The sequence below is a fragment of the Eucalyptus grandis genome, chromosome 5 (genome assembly GCF_016545825.1).
Source record: "Eucalyptus grandis isolate ANBG69807.140 chromosome 5, ASM1654582v1, whole genome shotgun sequence".
NCBI classification, from domain to species: domain Eukaryota; kingdom Viridiplantae; phylum Streptophyta; class Magnoliopsida; order Myrtales; family Myrtaceae; genus Eucalyptus; species Eucalyptus grandis.
In genome coordinates, this window is record NC_052616.1 from 60669425 (window position 1) to 60688346 (window position 18922).

The window sequence follows — 18922 nt, forward strand, 5'->3', positions numbered from 1 at the left end:
CTCTTACGTTCTCTTCAGAGATTGTTCATTTATTCTGTTCTCTGCTGAAATTCTGAAGCTCAAACGCTTGTGTTTTGTTAGTCTAGTGCCAAGCACTTAGTAGCATCGGATATTAGCTCAAGAAAATGTCGATAGTCTCAACAACATTAAAGAGGTAGTCTCGGTCTACCTTGATAAACATCTTCTGACAATGTCCCATTTTCGGATGGGACCATGTAAGTTGTAACTATGAATCATGCCAGGGAATGTCAATTAAAGCCATGGCTCTTGTAGGAACCTTTTTCGCGAGAACCTCATCAATACAAAATCTTTGAAAACGTTCAGATAATTTGGTCTTGCAGGCCTATCAGCTCAGCCTCCCCGACTTGCTTTCTATTTTTTATGGCGATTTTCACGGGATCGATTCCATCAGCAATCATTGACCTTGTAATTTTTTATTTTTTATTTTTTTTGTCTTGCATAGAGTTTAGTATTCATACCTCACTTTCCGTCGGTTGGCTGATAGGTGATGGGATATTATCATTAAAGAAGATCCTTGGTGCAAAGAATCCGACAAATAGGTTAATCAAGTTATCGTCACTAAGAATTGGGATTGTGTATTATTTCAATTGGCCCCCATGGTTTGTGATGACGAGGTGCAACTGCGCTAAGACAATTTGGGTCACAAAGATGAGTGAAGACTATGCGAAACTATTGCTGTTTCTTAATGATCAGCCTCCAAGTGGGGATTGATGAAATGTGGAGTTTAATAGAGGAAAACTAAAGTAGAGAAAGGAAAGAGCTGTTGCTGATGATATAGTTATAATTTCCACCATGACTTTTGAGGCAAGTTCTCTTATAATTGTAACTTGAACTTTATATTGATGCTGATACTAACAATGAAAAGATCATCTAGGGTGGTATCATGATTTTTTTGAGAAAATTACCAAAAAAATTTTAAACTTATAGAAAATTTTCTAATATAGTTTCAAACCTTTTGTAGTTGTGTCAATTCAGTTTATTTAATCAAATTTGGCTGGTTGGCGCTGATATGGATACTAGTTGGCATTGATGGATAATTTTTTTAATAATATTTTATTTTTTGATTTTATTTTATTTTTCTCTCTTTTTTCTTTTCTCCTCTCTCCTTCCTCTTGCTTTGGCGATTGGCTAGAAAGGATAGCCGGTCGTTGACTAGTGGTGACCTTGCCTTGCCATTGCTAGGCAAGAGTGAGCTCACCCAGCCATTGGTTGGTGACTTGCCTTGCTAGTGGACGATGAGGCCGACCTTGCCCATGTTCGGTGAGGCGAGCCCTCGCTAGTGGATTGATGAGCTTGCCTTGCTAGTGGCTAGGTGAGGCGAGCTTGCCAGGCCCTCTCATCTAGCTAGTCGTCGGAGAAGGGGAAGAAGAAGAGAGGAGAAAAAGAAAAAAAAGAGAGAAAAAAAAGAAAAAAATCACTAAAATAAAATAAAATAAAAATAAGTATATTATTAAAAAATTTTCTACCGGCATCGCCGATGTCCACTTTAGTGTCACCGGTCAAATTTGACTAAATGGATTGAATTGATATAATTACAAAAAAATTATGATTGAATTGACAAAAAAAAAAAGATTTATGATTGAATTAAAAAAAATTGCAATAATTTAGGACTTTTTGGTAATTTTTTACCTGATTTTTTGGCCTTTTGATTTTGAAATGGATTCTTACGTACTTGTGTGTATTTTTTCTATTTCTCTTTTTACATTTTACCAACCTAATTGTGGGGCCTTGGCAAACACGAAGAGCTTTTGATACGTAGTGTTTATGTGGCTGATGTTACATTTCGGGGTTCTTTCCAAGTTATTCACCACTAACTGCGACTTTGACAATATAATTTGCTAAAAAACAAAAAATACTTGGATAGATTTGTGAAATTGCTTACGTTGTTAGGCAAAAATTGCTACATTAGTCGTCTCAATTTTATAAAATATCGTGTAAAATTAAAACAGAGCATGACTATATATCACGAATGACTCTTTTTACACCAAATATGGCGTGTCGTGGGCAGGACGGAAACCGTGTGCATGTCAAGTATTATTCCTAGTGAAACTTACGAGAAATGAAGTTGGCAAGTGATCGAAACGGCCATGTCAATGTCACTCTAATCTTCCAACCTTGGCGTATATTACCGCGGTTTGAATTTTCATACGACCTAAGTTTTGGGTCCACTTACCAAAACCAATAAGGATAATAATAATAAGAAATCGCATGCCAAATGAAATCTCAATTTAAATGATATGCAAATCGAAATTTTGTGCCAAACATGATCGTATTCTTGATAAAGGGTGAGCATCTGTCCCCAACCTGCTTTAAGAACTTGCACGAACTGGCTGGTTTGAGGCTGGTTCTTGATGAACTGGGTACATTCATGAGTAAAATTTATGGGAAGCGACCAAGGGCGGTGTAGTTTCTAGGAAGAATTTGTTCACATAATCTAGTTTCAGGGTAGAATTAACATTTAACTGCTTTAGATCTTCTTTTCAAAAGAACATACTCAAGTTGTAGCAAAGCAAATTCGACCTGGGATGGCTAAAAGAGCCTCGAAGTGCTTTAACCAATTTGTCGAGGAAGCAAATGTCCTACTTATGCCAATATTGTAGTAGCTACTTGCTTGCTGAAAGACACCAATTTCCATCGAAAGTTCGGTTCCTGGTGATTTTTAAAGGATCCTAGGTCCGTTCCAGGTTTAGAAAGCTTGCAATTGACCCTGATTGTATAGGTTTCAAATTTCCAATTAGGAATAAACTTATCTTGGATCTGATTGTCCCTATTCATGATAGAAAAAGGTCGAAACTTGAAGAAAGCAAGAAATGGCAGGGCATGACAATTCGGATGCGACATGACATGGCAAATTTGAAATAAAAAAAAACTTGACATTAAAACTATACAACATGGCAATTGAATGCAACATCACCCGGCAAAATCCAAAAAAAAAAAAAAATACTACATATTGATAATTAAATGGCATTGCCAATTTAAAAGTAACCTCATATGGTGGATTTGATATGAAAAAAAGTACATAAAAAATGATAAGACGTAACATTATGACTGCAATATGACATGGATTTCACTTGTTGATTTAGGATACTTGTAGAGAAGAATCTCAGATCCGATCAATCTCTCTGGTCTAATCTGGAAAGCCACATGAAGATGGATTGTATTTTCAAGATCACCCTGATTAGGGTTTCGAAGAAGAGATAAGAATATTTCAAAAGACATAACATGGCCGGCGAAGGACTCTCAATTTCCTCACAATTGAACTGAAGCTTCTAATCAATTTCTGGAGTCAATCGCCTTACGTCAGTCATGTTTTTTTCTATAAAACCCCCTACTCCAGCTTCATTATCCTTCAAACTAATCACGTTGCGTGTAGAGAAAGAGAGAGGCTCAGCTTGAGCAGAAGATAAGATCGGTGTCGGAAGCAAAATGGCGGTCTGTACTTACTCCCATCACTCGTCTTGATTTTCTTGCGTTAGGGTTTTTTTCCTCGTTTTGGTTCGTTAATGTTTCTGAATCGATAGTTGTCTCCTGTTCGTCTTCTTCCTCTTAAAACTTTACTAACATCTCTCGCCGCTTCGTCCATCATATCTAGAAGAAGGTAGTGATTGATCTCACGACGGAGGACCCGATCCAGAAGGCCAGGGCACGTACGATCGCTTTAAACGAAGTAACTGGTAACAATTCCTACCCCCCGTTTCAGAAACATCTACGAAGGCTACATATAGTTTGCTGATTAATACTCCTCATCTCCCTCATCTCCCGACCCTCCTCCATAAACGCGAATTTCATCGGAATGATTTCATGCATTAACCATGGACATCCTCCGCCTCTAAAAATTTAGAGAGAACCCTACTCTTCTCATCATCCTCTCTTGTATACGGATTCGACATTGAAACAGGTTTTAAATCTGCGGACTATGCTGGAGAGCGTGGAAATATATTGGAGGTGATAGCTGAGAGGGTCGATGCTACGAGGGTGGTCGACAAAATAAGAAGGGAGGCTAACCTGCCGGAGGCAAGGTTGATCAGCTTAAACAATCAAAACTGAAACGTACTCAACGATTCCCTTTGCTTTTGTTCCACGGGCGTTGCGGAATCTACGTTGATTTGTGTTGTGGAGCATCGTATCATTGTCTTCTACCTACAATAAGAGATGAATTAATAGGAGTTGATAAGAGTCGGAGCATTGACTTCGACACAATGCAACTCATGAAAGATAGTTCATACAATATCCGAGGCTTGCTTCTGTCTCGTGTCTCCAGGTTGTTCTTTAAAAGATGGGTGGTGTTTTAGCTTTGATTGTAAAAGGAAGACTACTGAGGTGTGTTCTGTGTGAGTTTTGCTCTTCATTTCTTATGTGGCTTTCTGTCATTCCCATCAAATCTATGGATTCTCATTTTTCCTTCTTCTATTGCCATCGATTCATTTCAACTCAATCAAGCCTGGCTCCGATATCAATTGTTGCGGAAAGCAAGTAGTCGAATAAAAAAATAGACAGAATAAAGAAAATAAATTAGACATCATATTTACGTTGTTCGGTCATAGTGATTTACGTCCATGGGGAGAACAGTAACAAATTCCACTTTAGATCAAGTAATACAACGGAGATTATAACCATATTTGAATCACTCAAACACTCTGAGTGTTTTTCTATCCCCAATTACACCTAATATCTTGCACAATATTTAGCCCCACAATTTCTTGCTAAATAATCTCTTAATTTCACAAAGAAATTAATTACTTACCACAAAAATTTAATTTGGCTTCAAACACTTAAATTCTTGGATGTAACTCACAAAAGAAAACCTTTGCCAAGCACTTGTCAACGCTTTTTGAGCACTGACGGCACACTCAGAGAACACCCTTTTAACTTGAAAAAAGCCTATATGAAATCTGGGGAAATATTTAAACTCATTGTTAGGTTTAAAAAAAGAAAACGTGAAGATAGCCTCAATGTCCAAGTGGGATACGTTGACCCAAACTTTCCCTTGTCTTTTATTCTTGGCCGGCTCCTCCAAGGGATTGCTTACCGTATATTCCCAACAACCTTGGACTTTGTCTTTGGCCACTCTAACGTAGAAACAATATCCGTAGTGTGTATTGTTTGTTTTTGAATTTTCACGTACCAAGTTCAATTTAGGTTGGTTTATCGAACATACTCAAATTCGAGATATATTTTAATAGAAAAAAAGAAAAAAAGAAAGAAAGGAATGAGAAAGGAGAAAAAGTTAAAATGGTTCTCCTCTCTGTCTTGGCTGCACATAACGACATTAATGGTGGTCGGGACCAAATTCTTTTCCGCGCTACTTGACCGCAACCCACCAACCATCGCAACCACCACCGTGTGCGTGAGAGAGAGAGAGAGAGAGAGAGAGAGAGAGAAAGAAAGAAAGAGAGAGATTTTAAAGATGTATAATGTGGAGGGAGGAAAAGGGTAGGCTGTTCTCTTGTGCGTTGACTTTTCCAAGGACGGACAGACCCACGAACAACATAAGGATTTGCCTCTTTAGGGTTCTCGACTTTGATGGCCCCACTTGTGTCGTTAAATAAGTATGTAATGATGTTGCCATCAAGTCCTTCCGAAGAAAATTAAGTAGTTACCATAGCCTGCAAGCCTCCCAGGTTTGCACATTTATTGATGCTTTGGAGTGAGTCAAGCTAGGTTTGAGAACTTTGTGATAAGAAAGAGCTTATGCTCGCGGCGGCAATCAGAGCGTCTTATGCTTTGCTAATAATGTCTTAATTTCGATTCTTACTCGGTGTAATTTCTTGAGACTATCTGATGAGTGAATACATGACAAATGTTAGAAAAAAATTCCTAATATGTTTTGAAGATTGACAAAACTTTTTGTAAATGTTCAATGAATTTGGCGAAAGTATTTTCAAATGATATTAATGAGGAAACGATGTTCAGACTCTATTTATTATCATTTGGATATTTACCGCAATGATTATATCAAGAAAGCTTACACATGACTATTGTTATGATGCCTAGGATCTTCAGACTCTACGAGAAGTCTATATAAACTTAAGGAGTATTCAGCGAGTATTATCTGAATAAAGAGTCTATTCAGACTCAAAAAACAGCGAATGTATATTATAACGGCTAGTGATCTGGCTCAATTTTTTTTTTTTTTTAGAAAGTATTGATTGGAATTCATTCATTGATTGACAATCATCTAAAGACAAGATATTCTTTCCAAATACAGAGCTCCTTATGGAAATCCATGCATGATTTTTCTGTCAATTTCAACTTTCACGTTAACTGTGCCTTTTTGGCTAATTAAGCACCTGATTTTGAGTAATTTGGTCTTACCTATCCTAGCTAGCGTTGCTTTTGGGGGATAATAGAAAGAGACCTTAAGTTAAACGTTGACAAAATAAGATTATTGACATTATGGCTCCATTTGTCTCGCGAAAAATGTCACATTTCTAGAAAACGTTTTTCAAGAAGTTATTTTTCAAGAAAGCAACAATATTTTATGGTGTTAAGTTGAAATCTCAAAATAAACTAGAAAATATTTTTCATTGTTCTGTATCTGATTTAATTTTCTAGGAAAAATTACCCAAAAAATCGTTTTTTTTTTTAAATTTTTGATTTTAATTTTTAAATATTTTTAAAATAATTTTTTTATTATTTTTATTTTTACAAAATCGAATTTTTATTATTGTTTATTTTTCTTTTCCTTCCTCCTTCCTCCGCCGGCCGCATGCAGATTTCCTCCAATTTCAAAATAGAAAAAAAAAAAAAGACAAATAATTAAAAATAATTAAAAGCTTGATTTTTTTAAGTAAAAAGGAAAATAAAAAGAAAACGTGCAAATAAGAGGAAAATGTGGTGAAAAAAGATATGAAATATATTTTCCTCTTTTTGAAAAGTGAAACATTTTCCTTACTTTTGAAAATGTTTTTTCCATTAGCAATAGATGTTTGACTAGTTTATTTTCCACCAACCGAATACCGGAGAATATTTTCCACCAACCGAATACCGAAAAATATTTTTCAACAACCGAATCCAGAAATTCCGGAAAATTTTATCTTGAGAATTATTTTTTGTGTAACGGACGGAGTCATAATCTCGCCTTCTTTTAGCGACCCAACCTTCGAGACATGGCCGATTTCTCTAAGTGAGATCATGCTGAGCTTCCTAGCCACGGATTAAATGTTTTAATAATCGGTGTTCGGAGCTGTCATGATTCGAAATGATGAAGTATCATGTCACGTACGCGTGCTATACGCAACACGCATGGAATATCCGAATACGAGGTAGAGGGAATCCCGGCCATCTTCATAGTCAAACTTACATTCGACGATGTCGTGCAGGCCTGGACAATTCGTGCATGTATATATAAATATTATAGATAGGCTTCATCTGAAGTACCATGTAAATATCCGAATACGTAGAGGGCATAACCGTTGTTTGTCTTGTCTTCTTCTTTTTGTAGCTTGTGCTTCTGTATGATTCCATCGGATGCAAGCAAGCCGCCATGCGCTGGCTTATTTGAACGTTACTGGTCTTTGATTCTTGAACTTGGGATCCCGCCAGAGATCTCTTATAATGTGGGAGCAAATAGGTCCAAAAGTCACAAATTCAGGGTTATATTCACATGAATTTATGCAGAGTTGAAGATTAGGCCTTGTCCTAGAAAGAGGAAGGAAGAATGTAAACCTTAGTATTGGCACAATTGATCAAGGACTTAAGGTATAAGGCATATCTAGTTCAGGAGCTGGAGCCCACTTATAGGAATTCACATCAAGTACATGCAAATTGCTTGGGTTTAAAAGTTTAGACTTAATCGGTTCATGAGACTTGCAGAGTATTTTATATGTCGTATAAATTATTAGAAAAAGAGAGAGAGAGAGAGAGCGAGAATATATTAAGCTTTGGTTGAAGGCAATTGTTGATTATGGTAAGTAATAAATGGCCTAGTAATGGCCAAGACAAGAAGCATGAGATAACCAAGGCAATTAATTTATTAATTGTGTACAGTATAGTTTAGGAATTGATATAAAAGGGAATATATGCAGTTATTTATGAAGCTTCCTATATAGGAAGAGCTTCAAAAGTAGCTGTAAAATAAACTAGCTGCGATTAATTTAAGGGAAAAAGGAAATCTTCCAATATCTGTATTGCTCGAGACTGGGGAACTAAACAGTTGCAGCATGATAAGTTTCGCATTTAAAAAGCTTAAAAGCTCATGGCATTGTCAAACAGTCATAAGCTTGTTTGTTCTTTCAACTTTCAAGTACACTTGCATCCATCACGTGTTTTTGCGATACATCTTACTTTGGCACCAGGCATGGGATGTACATGGTATTCGACCGCTGAGATTCTAAAGTCAAAAATTGCCCATCGAAACATACCCTGAAATCTGGCTCGAGATGCTTTATGGGTAGCATCTCATAAGATGAGTAAGTTTACAGAACATCAATGGCAAAAGCTATTGCAGAAGTCACAATGTGCAGACTTCTCACAAATTCATATGATTTGATTCTGCAGGGAATTCATTGGCTGATTTCACTTTTATTCAGGCTGTTGGCCATTGTCTCCATGTCATTAAGTCTGAAAGAGTCAGCAATTTACTGATCAACTCTAAACTGACTTCCATTTCATCGAGGCTATTGCACGAACAGATGGCAATTCTCTAAATTTTACTTGGACTAGATGTGTATGTTAGGGAACGCAAGTGCTTTGTCCTTTTCCTCTCGATACTGGTTCGCCATTTTTGGAGCATCTCATGGATATGTCAAGCCTATCTTAAGTATTCACTTGTGTTTTTGACTCGTTATAATAACAGAAACTGATGAGAGCTGAATCTTGTTCTTGTCCATCTCTACCTGCCTTCTCTGCACTCAGTTGCGAAATGAAAGATTCACTTTTAACCGCAGGACGTTGTGGCAAAAAAAAAATTGATCAAGTTTGAGACCTGCTGTATTGCACCCTTAGATCACGTCGTGAGTACGAACTTTGGAGGATGATTCAGATGCATAATAAGGTCAATCTTTGTTATTTTAAGTTGTTTCTTTTCTGCATCTAATCAATGTGAAGAATTATCACTTGTATTTGCACAAAATGAGTTTTCTCAAGAGACATGTTCATAGCTTTCTCCACATGACAGTAGGGGGTGTATGACAACTGCCTATTTTTATTCTAGAAACAATTTTTCTATTCCAAACCTGTTTCTGAAATAGAAATCCGTTTGTTAAACTTATTCCTTTTTTTTTTTTTTTTTTAAATTTATGGAATAGATTTCTATTCCAGAAATAGGTTTGGAATAGAAATCAAAAATATAAATTTTTTACTTTTTTATTTTTGGAACAGAAATGAGAAATAAAAAATTTTCTTATCGTTCGTCAACCGGTCCTTCATCCATTGCCACTGATCACCGTTTGTCGGTTGTCAGCCCTCACTGGTCACCGATCACCACTAGCTGTTGCTGCCGCCGATCGCCGACCGCCGCCGCCCATCGCCAACCGCCGCCGCCCTAGGGGATGCCGGGTCATTACTTGGGGTAAAGCCTTGGATGCTGTCCCAATATTGAGATTGTGGACGATGCCAACTCAGATGAGGTTGATGCCGGGGGGTCGCCCTGGATGCCGTCCTGATAATGAGATTGGGATGATGCCAGTTGCCAAGGGGGAGACCGATGCTTGATTGTTATCCAAAGAGTTGATTAATTTCAATTAATATGATATCAAAAAAGAAAAATGAAAATCCATGTGCGATGCTTGCAAAGGTTGTGTTTGTTTTGATATGTATTGTTAAGTTCTTGCATCGATTTGAGCGTATGTTTGAATCAAGTCACTTAGTGCTTGAACGAGTTTCATGAGGTACACGCATTTCTTTTTGTGATCAAAATGATCAAGGAGTGTTTAGACTTTGAGTATCATTTGATTAAAAAGTCTAATCAGACTCAGAAAAGAACAAATATATATTACAATGGCTAGTGATTTGGCTCATTTCTTTTCTAGAAAGTGTTGATTGGGATTCATTCATTGATTAACAATCATCCAAGACAAGGTATTCTTTCCAAACACAAAACTCTACTTATGGGAATCCATGCATGATTTTTGCATTGGTTTCAACTTACATGTTAACCGTGTCTTTTTGTGTTGATTAAGCGCTTGATTTTGAGTAAGCTGGTCTTATTGAAAGAGATCTTAGGTTAAAAATTGAAAAAAAAAAGATTATTGACATTAATCCTCCATTTATTTTGAGAAAAATGTCACATTTCTCGAAAATGTTTTTTTAGGAAATCATTTTTCAAGAAAATGAGAGTATTTTTTAGTGTTCAGTCAAAACCTAAAAATAAAATAGAATATATTTTACATTGTTTCATATATGATTTTATTTTCTAGGAAAAATTACCCAAAAAAACGATTTTTTTAAAAATTTTAATTTTACATATTTTTAAAAATATTTTCTCATTTAAAAAAATCGAATTTTTAGTATTTTTATTTTTCTTTTCCTTCCTCCTTCCTCCACTGGCCGCGTGTGGATTTCCTACAATTATAAAAAAAATAAAAAAAATTATTTTTAAAAACATAAAAATGAAAATAAAAAGAAAGCTTGAAAATAAGAGAAAATGTGGTGAAAGCAGTTATGGAAAATGTTTTCCGCTTTTTGAAAAGTAAAAACATTTTCCCTATTTTTGAAGGTATTTTTTCATTAGTGGAAGATATTTTCCTTGACTAGTTTATTTTTCATGAATCAAATATTGGAAAATTTGAAAAAAAATTTCGTGAAAATTATTTTTCACAAAACGGACAAAGTCATAATCTCGCTAGCTTTTAGCGACGAAACCTTCTAGGCGTGGCCAGTTTCTCCAAGTCATATCATGTTCCTAGCCACGCAATAAATGTTTTAACAATTGGTGTTTGGAGCTGTCATGACCGGAAATATTGAATTACTTAGCGTGCTAAATGCAACAACCATAAAATATCGAATAGGTAGATGGATTGTCGCCCATCTTCAAGTCAACTGTACGTAAAAAAATAAAAAACAACCGTTCTCTCTCTTTTCTTATTCTTCTTCTTTCCGACCAAATATATATATATATATATATATATATATATATATATATATATATATATATTTCTTTTTTTTTTGGTGACCCAGGGAATCTGCGCACGGCCGGCAGCTGGGGGTAAACCCTGGGGAGGTATCGTAGGACTTCTTCTTCTTCTTTTTTTTTTTTGGTGACCCAGGGAACCCGCGCACGGCCGGCAGCCGGGGGTAAACCTTGGGGAGGTAACGCAGGACTTCTTCTTCTTCTTTTTGTATCTCGTGCTTCCGTATGTTTCCATCGGGTGCAAGCAAGCCACCATGCGTTGGCTCATTCAAACGTTAATGGTCTTTGATTGTTGAACTTGGGCTCCTGCTAGAGATCTCTCAAAATTTGGGAGCAAATAGGTTCAAAAGAAACAAATTTGACCCCAAAGACTATAGTCGAATTTTCGTTTTAATAGAAAAACTATTATGCCAATAAATACGCAAGTAGATTTCTTAAAATGCTTAAGCGCTGAGGCAATGGTCCGACGTCAGTGATCTCGATGTTTAAAACATCGTGGGCAAGTAAGATAGTTTATTAGTAGTACCCACTCCAAATATGGCATGTGGGGTGGCGTACGAGAACCGTGCGCCTGTTATGTAATTTCAAGTGGAACTTCATGAGAAAAGACGGTGGAAGTGATGGGAAAAGTCATGGTAATGTATTCCATCACTTGGTCGCCTCTATAAAAACCCCTCCAATCGACCTTTTCTCCTCAGCATCCATCGAACTAAGCACTTTGTATCTAGAGAGAGAGAGAGAGAGAGAGAGAGAGGCTTGCCTTGACCAGTTGGAACAGATCGGTCCAGGAGGCAATATGGCGGTCCGTACTTACTCCCATCGCTCTTCTTAATTTTCTGGCCTCTGGTTCTTTTCCTAGGTTTATGCTTGTACATGAAATATTGTCTCCTCTTCGTTTTCTTCATTTCATGCTTCTTTTTCTTTCGTACGCTAATATCTCTTGCTGGTTTGTTTATCAGATCCAGAAAAAGGTACTGATTGATCTCAATACCACGGACAAGAAACAAAGGGCCAGGGCACGTACGATCGCAACAGACAAGGCAACTGGTAACGATTCCTGGAGCACGTTTCATATACATGTATGATGGCTTTAACACTCGCAATCACACTCATCTCGCAATCACACTCATCTCGTGATTGTCCACATGCACAAATTCCATTGGAATGATTTCATGCATTAACCATCGATATCCTCTGCCGCAAATATATTTGAAAAAACCCTACTCTTCTTATCATCCTCTCCTTTATATATTTTTGTCATTGAAACAGGGTTGACATTCGCGGGCTTTAATGAAGAGCATGGAGATTTGTTGGTAGTGATCGCCGAGCAAATGGATGAGGTGACAGCCGTTGACACAATTAGGAGCGCTGGGCTGGCGAATGCCAAGTTGATCAGCGTTGAGCAGCAAAACTGAAGACACCATAAATAAGACACCTGTTGTTCGTGTGTTTTCTTCAAGCTTTTGTTCATGGGCGTCACTTAGTCTCATTTTCTTCCGCATGTTATCGTATTGGGTTTGGAATCAATAACGTGAATACGTTGTGTGTTGCTTTCTATCATTGTCTTATACCAACATCCACAGGAGAATAACTATGTGAAAGGTTCTTTATTATAACCCCCCCTCTCTCTCTCTCTCCCCCACCCCCTCCCCCTCCCCTCCCCTCCCCTTGTCAATTATCTAGATAATTGACAAGGTTCAGAGACTTGAATTTGAACTGACGCAAGAGGGTTTATACAACATGTTCGGTTTTATTGTTAATGGATCATAACTAGCGTTTTGTTTAGTGTGACTTTTATTTTCCACTCTTTACATCTTGAAATGTTCAACTTTGACTTTCATGTAGTGTAAAACCGCTAAAATCTTCTCATACATGTCTGTTAACTTTTTTCATTATTTTTCAGAAGCTGACAATTTTTGGCTGGATGTATGAGCATCCTAATTACTCTTTTCGATATGCTTTAAAGGGAAGAATCAAAAAGAAGAAACGAAAAAACATAAACAAGAGAAGATAGCCGTCCAAGAATGGTTGAGGCAAGCTTGACTTCAACCATACTGTTTTATAGTTTAGTAGGTTGCCAATCCAATATGACATAATCATTTCATCTATCTTACAACATGTCTATTTGCTTCCCGATCATTAAAATTGCAACTTTTTTTTTTTTTTCAATTCATGAACTAGGATATAGAACCCAGCAACCTAGCTCTAAAAGGCTGACATCAACCCTTTGTTAGCACCACGCAAATTATTGTGTTTACGCGTGTTGAGTAAGACTATATGTCGCAAGGCAATTTTGAGCTAAAAGATGCTTTAAATAATTTGAATTCATGATCAATGGATCTACACCAGACACCATGGTCCTCTTAGATTGTCCTCATGCTACATTTGGGAGTTACCAGACAATAATAATAGCTTAATTCGTTCTAAAGGGGTGATGAAATCCGATTTCTTTACCAAGGTTTTGTCAAACTAGCATATAGCTAGTGCATTTCATGGGTTTGGGACTTGGATGGGAATATAGCGATCCTTGGGCAATCTTCCCAATCAAGAAATGACTTTAATGGGAATACTTATAAAAAAAAGAGTTTGTATATTGTTGACACCTAAATTTTGGCTACCTCTTTAATTATTTATTAATGGCATGACAATTAGAAATTAATTTTTAAACCCTAGACAAAAATGATTTTCACTAGATCGCATCACGTATCAGCATTGAGAATATTTGCGCTACTAATGGTGAGTAATAATTTTTTTTAAAAAAAAAAAGAAGAAAAAGAAAAGAAGAGGAAAAATTATAATCATCAAGAAAAAGAGAAGAAAAGTGGAAAAAAGAAGTCGAGCAAGGCCGGGTAGGGTCTGGGCCTGCCCGGCCCTCCTTTTCCCCCTTCCTTCCTTAACCCCATGCACGCCTGCCGGTCGCCCTTAAAGGCGAGAAGGCTCACTCATTTGAGGGGCAGGGGTTCTTGAACCGAGAGAGGGAGAGGGTGATAGAGAGAGGGTCAGCTCGAGATAGAGAGAGTGTTAGCTCGGGAGAGTACCTGGCCGTCGCCGTAGGCTCGGCCATCAGTTGCCGTCCATCACTACGCGCCTCATCCGAACCAGGTGGGCCTTCCCGCGCCACAGGTGCTCTCTTTTTTCTTTTTTTCTTGAAGCGTCGGGCCAGAGCTCGCGGCCAACCGGTTCGCGCGAGCTCCGGTCTCGTCGGTCCTTCATGGATTGATCGAGCCAAAAATCCCAGTAATGTGCGCGAACTGTTTGTGAAAATGCCCGAATGAGATTTAAGTTCTGTGAGTGGGTCGTCGCCGAAGCTGTCTGTTCTTCGTTCGTATCTGTTCCGAATGCGACCAACAAGCCTCTGAGTTGATCTTGAATGTTGCTGGCGCATGCCGTGTTGATGTTTGCCTTGAATGAGTCTATAATCTTCTTGTTGGCCGATGCATCCCAAATATTTAATAAAATGCTTGAAAGAGAACAGAAAGAATATTTCACGCTTTGACATGATGAGACCAATTCGTACTTGCTCCTATATCCGCAGAATCATTTTTTTTTTCTTGTTGCTTGTGTCCATTGAGTTTTTCTACGTTTATCGTGAAAGAATCGTGTATCGTTTAGTGGTCATGTTTCTTTGTTCCGGCAAATGGGTCAATGGCCGTCAGAGTTCGTGGCCGGCGGTGGTCGACGCCTGTCGTAATGGACGAACGGCGGATGGTGGTGGTTCGGTGGTGGAACGCCGGTCGCTTCAGTCGGTGTTGTCGTTTGGATGAGCTTCGGTGAGAAAGTAAGGTCTCGGCGAAGGAAGGGGCTTCGGGCGTGCAGAAAACGCACGAAGAAGAAGAAAAGAAAAGATTAAAAGGAAAAGAAAAAGAAAAAATAAATAAGAATCAATTAATTAAAAATTGAAAAAAAAAGTTTTAAGAAATTAGATTTTTCTATTCGAAGTAGGTCGGATCAGGATCGTTGGATCGGATCAACGGTCCAGATCGAGTTTACCCGGTCCGAACTCGTTTTTTCCGAATATAATACTATTATATATTAAAAATATATTAAAAATTTGGAAAAAAATTCAAAAATTGAAAAAAATAAAAAAAAGGGAAAATTAAAAAAATTGGAAAATTGGAAAATTCAAATTTTTTCATAAAATTTCCGAAAAATCTGAAAAAATGATAAAATTTTAGAATTCCTCGAAAACGTTAAAATTAATCTTTTAGGTTATTTTCTCCTAAATTTGAGTCTTAGAACAACTACCATCCTTTTGAGAAACCGTTGGTCTTATTTAGTGATCCAATTAATTATTTGTGCTTAAAAGTCATATGCATATCTTCAAATAGAAAAAGTTAGATGCACCGTCTCCCAATAAAAAATTTGAGTTGTCCCATTAATTATTTGCACTTAAAAGTTAGATGCAACAAGTAAATGATAGTCAAGTGCATGTCTCCAAATAAAATTTTTGAGTTCGAGGACAAAATATTATTATCAAAGACCGTCCCTCTTACTTAAGTGATCAACCCGTTAACTACTGGGCCCCAAAAGTCAAATGCGCATCTCCAAATTAAAGAAATCCTACTTATTTTATTTTATTTTATTATTTTTTTTGAAATCTTTGTTATGGATTAACTACAATTCTTTCAAGAACTGTCTGTCTTATCAGAGTGACAAGCCCATTAATGGTGTAGACTTAGAAGTCAATGCAAGTAAAAAAAAAAATTATCAGAGTGACAAGCCCATTAATGATGTAGACTTAGAAGTCAATGCAAGTAAAAAAAAAAAATTATTGTTTTAGAATGCTAATTTGAGCGATCAGCCCATTAATGATTGGTGCTACCACACCCCTGTGTTTCAAGGGAGAAGGTGTTGCGGAATCAAGCGTGCTGACCGTTCCCCGTAGAGGGGACTATGGCCGGTCCAGTAGTGGAGTTAGGAACATTTTTCAAGGCCCTAACCCGAGCCTTTACGGGAGCCTTTTAAGGTCCTGCTCAGGACCAGATCAGCCCATTAATGGTTGGTGCTTTCTAAATAGAAGAATTCTTTCTACTACTATTATCATCCTTTCAAGTAGGGTGCTTTCAAAAAAAAAAAAAAAAGTAGGGTGCTTTCGAAATGAAATAATTCTTTCTACAAAACCTATCATTCTTAGAACTGACGGCTTTACCATATTGAATAGCCCCCACCGCCTAGTGCCTATTGCCAATCTTATAGAAAAATATCTATATTTCATATGACATTTTGTATAAAAATGTAATATCTTCCTCTTGAAGACTAAGTTCGGAATTGCGAATAAATTTTCTCTTTTTTTAATCGCCAAAATTCGATTTCTACGTATATCACTGTCGCCTTAATTGACTCTTTATCTATTGGTTTTTATCAGAGGACTCTTCAGTGCAGTAGTAATATTGATAATAATGTTGTTATTATTAAAAAAATCAAATGTCACGTAAGGTCAGAACTTTGAACTTATCCAAATGTGCAATCTTTCTCACGGTATTAGTAAATTGTTTAGCTCCAAATAATAATGGCTGTACGGTCCATGCAGTCTGGTTTTCATCTAATTTGCCGTTATACAAGCTATTAACTCTCTACTCCCAAGAAATTAGGACGTTTTATCTCAGTTTACTTGTGCATGATTGATACGTTTTGTTACTTTATGTCTCGAAGTTGAGGTGTGTACAAAATCTGACCTGGTTGAATTTGGCTGCGTTTGGCAACCACTTTGCCAAGGATCTTTAGCCCCCTAAAGGCCTTTGGGCCAAATAATCAGTGTTTGGCAATTTTTTTTTGACTTGCCTTTGCCAAAGGCAAGCCTTCCCAAGGCTGAAAGCCCAAGGCAGGTTGGGGGTTGCCTTGGGCATTCGGCCTTCTCGGAAGGCTGAGGGAGAGTAAGTTAAAAAAATTTCTTCCACAAATGTCCTCACCAACATTTCGTTTTTCCGGTTTTGTCCTCGTTACTATTCATCTTCTTCTTCGTTGATGATGGCTGACGAAGTTGCGCGGAGCTGCCCATGGCCGGCGACGAGCTGGATAGAGGTCGGCAAGAGGCCTGTGCGTCACGGCGATTGTCGGCGGCCAGTCACGTGACCTCGGCGACCCCCTGGTTGTCGCATCGCCACGACCGTTGCAACTCCCGGCAACCACCCAGATCTGGGTCGCAGACCGCTGCAACCCCGGCAACACTGCGACCCTTGACAGATCTGGGTCACCGCAACCTAGATCTGGGCTGCGCACCTCCGGCGACACAAATCGCACGTAGATCTGGGTCACCGAAGGTCGCCGCGACTGATCTGGGCCGCGCGACCTCCGGCAACCCAGATCGTGCGATCGAGATTGCGTGATCTGGTCGCAACGATCTGGTTGCGATCGGGGTTGCCGCGACCAGATCGAGCGGCCCCGATTTGGGTCGCGGCGACCCTTGCCGGAACGTCGCGCGACCCGTCGCGCTGCGACCTCCGTGTGGAGGTGGCCGGGGCCGCTCAATTTGGTCGTGGCGACCCTCGCCGGTAGCCTGCTCCTCGCCGGACTGCTTGTCTGTCCCTCACCGGACCGCCTGCCCCTCGCCGACAGTAACCAACCAATTCTCATTTTTTTCCTTTTTTTTAATAATAAAAGTCTTTTGCAAAGTTAATTTGTCCAAACGCTATTTTGCTCAAATATACTTTACAATGGACTTTCATAATACGATTTACCAAACATAATTTACATTTCCAAAAACCCTTTTAGCTCAAAGGTCTTTACATTTTCTCAAAGACTTTCCCCAAAAGTCTTCCCAAATGCACCATTTGTCTCTTAATTTGGATGTCCTCTAACTTGGACTTTATTGCTTAGCAAATTCAATTGAGTCCAAATTTAGTGGAATATAATATTGAATAAGAAAATCAAGTTTTCCTAGTTTGAGTTGGTAACACACATAAGAGCATATAAAAAACTGAATTCTACTCAGTTATTACACATTAGAGAGCAATAGGAGTACATTTGGTTTTCTCTCAATGAGTTTTTTGAGAGAGTTCTTACTATTACTTTTTTTTGCTAAAATTCTAGGTAAGTTCTTTGTGAGAGCTTGTGAGATGACACTTGAGTTGCTTTGAATGTAACTTAGAGCTAGGAAATGATAAATCTAGTACTCACACCTAGATGGGGGGTGTGTGACAGTCTGAATTTATGATTATGTTTTCGATTGAATGAATTGGGCTTTTTATCGACGAGTTTATAATTCTTTTCTTTGAGCTGATCACTCATGAGATAACTAGTTTATTAGGCGAAGCTGTTGAGGAATCCAAACGTAATATATTTGAGAATTTGATCAGAAATCGACTGCTTGACCGTGCTAATCTGTAAAAGTTAATACGGCACCGTCAAAATCGATCAAAGACGGGAAATATGTCAATTTGGCAGAGGTATGTGATTAAAGTATGGGTGATTTCACTTAATTGTAAAACTTCTATTGAACAGTACTAAATTGATTTTTCTGTCATTTTTGTATCAAGTGCTTGTATTTGAAATCTCGAGATTTTTACAACAATCGAAAGTCGCCAATGGGTCGAAAATGTATAATGTGACTCGAAAATAATCGATCATGGGTCAAATGTGCTAAAAATTCATAAAAGTTACCCGGTAGGTTAGGTCACGCTAAAATTGCATCCGGTTGAAATTAATCACGAAATTGAACCCGATTTCAGAAATTAAAAGTTCCGGCAAACTATAGGAACGTCGATACATCCTTTGAAAAATTTTCGGCAATTCTGAATTTTTGGCAAAAATTCGAAGTTGAGCTATTTTGGACCGGAAAATTTAAGGGACCATTTTTTGGGTGGATTTTTGACATTCAAGTTGGTTCAATTG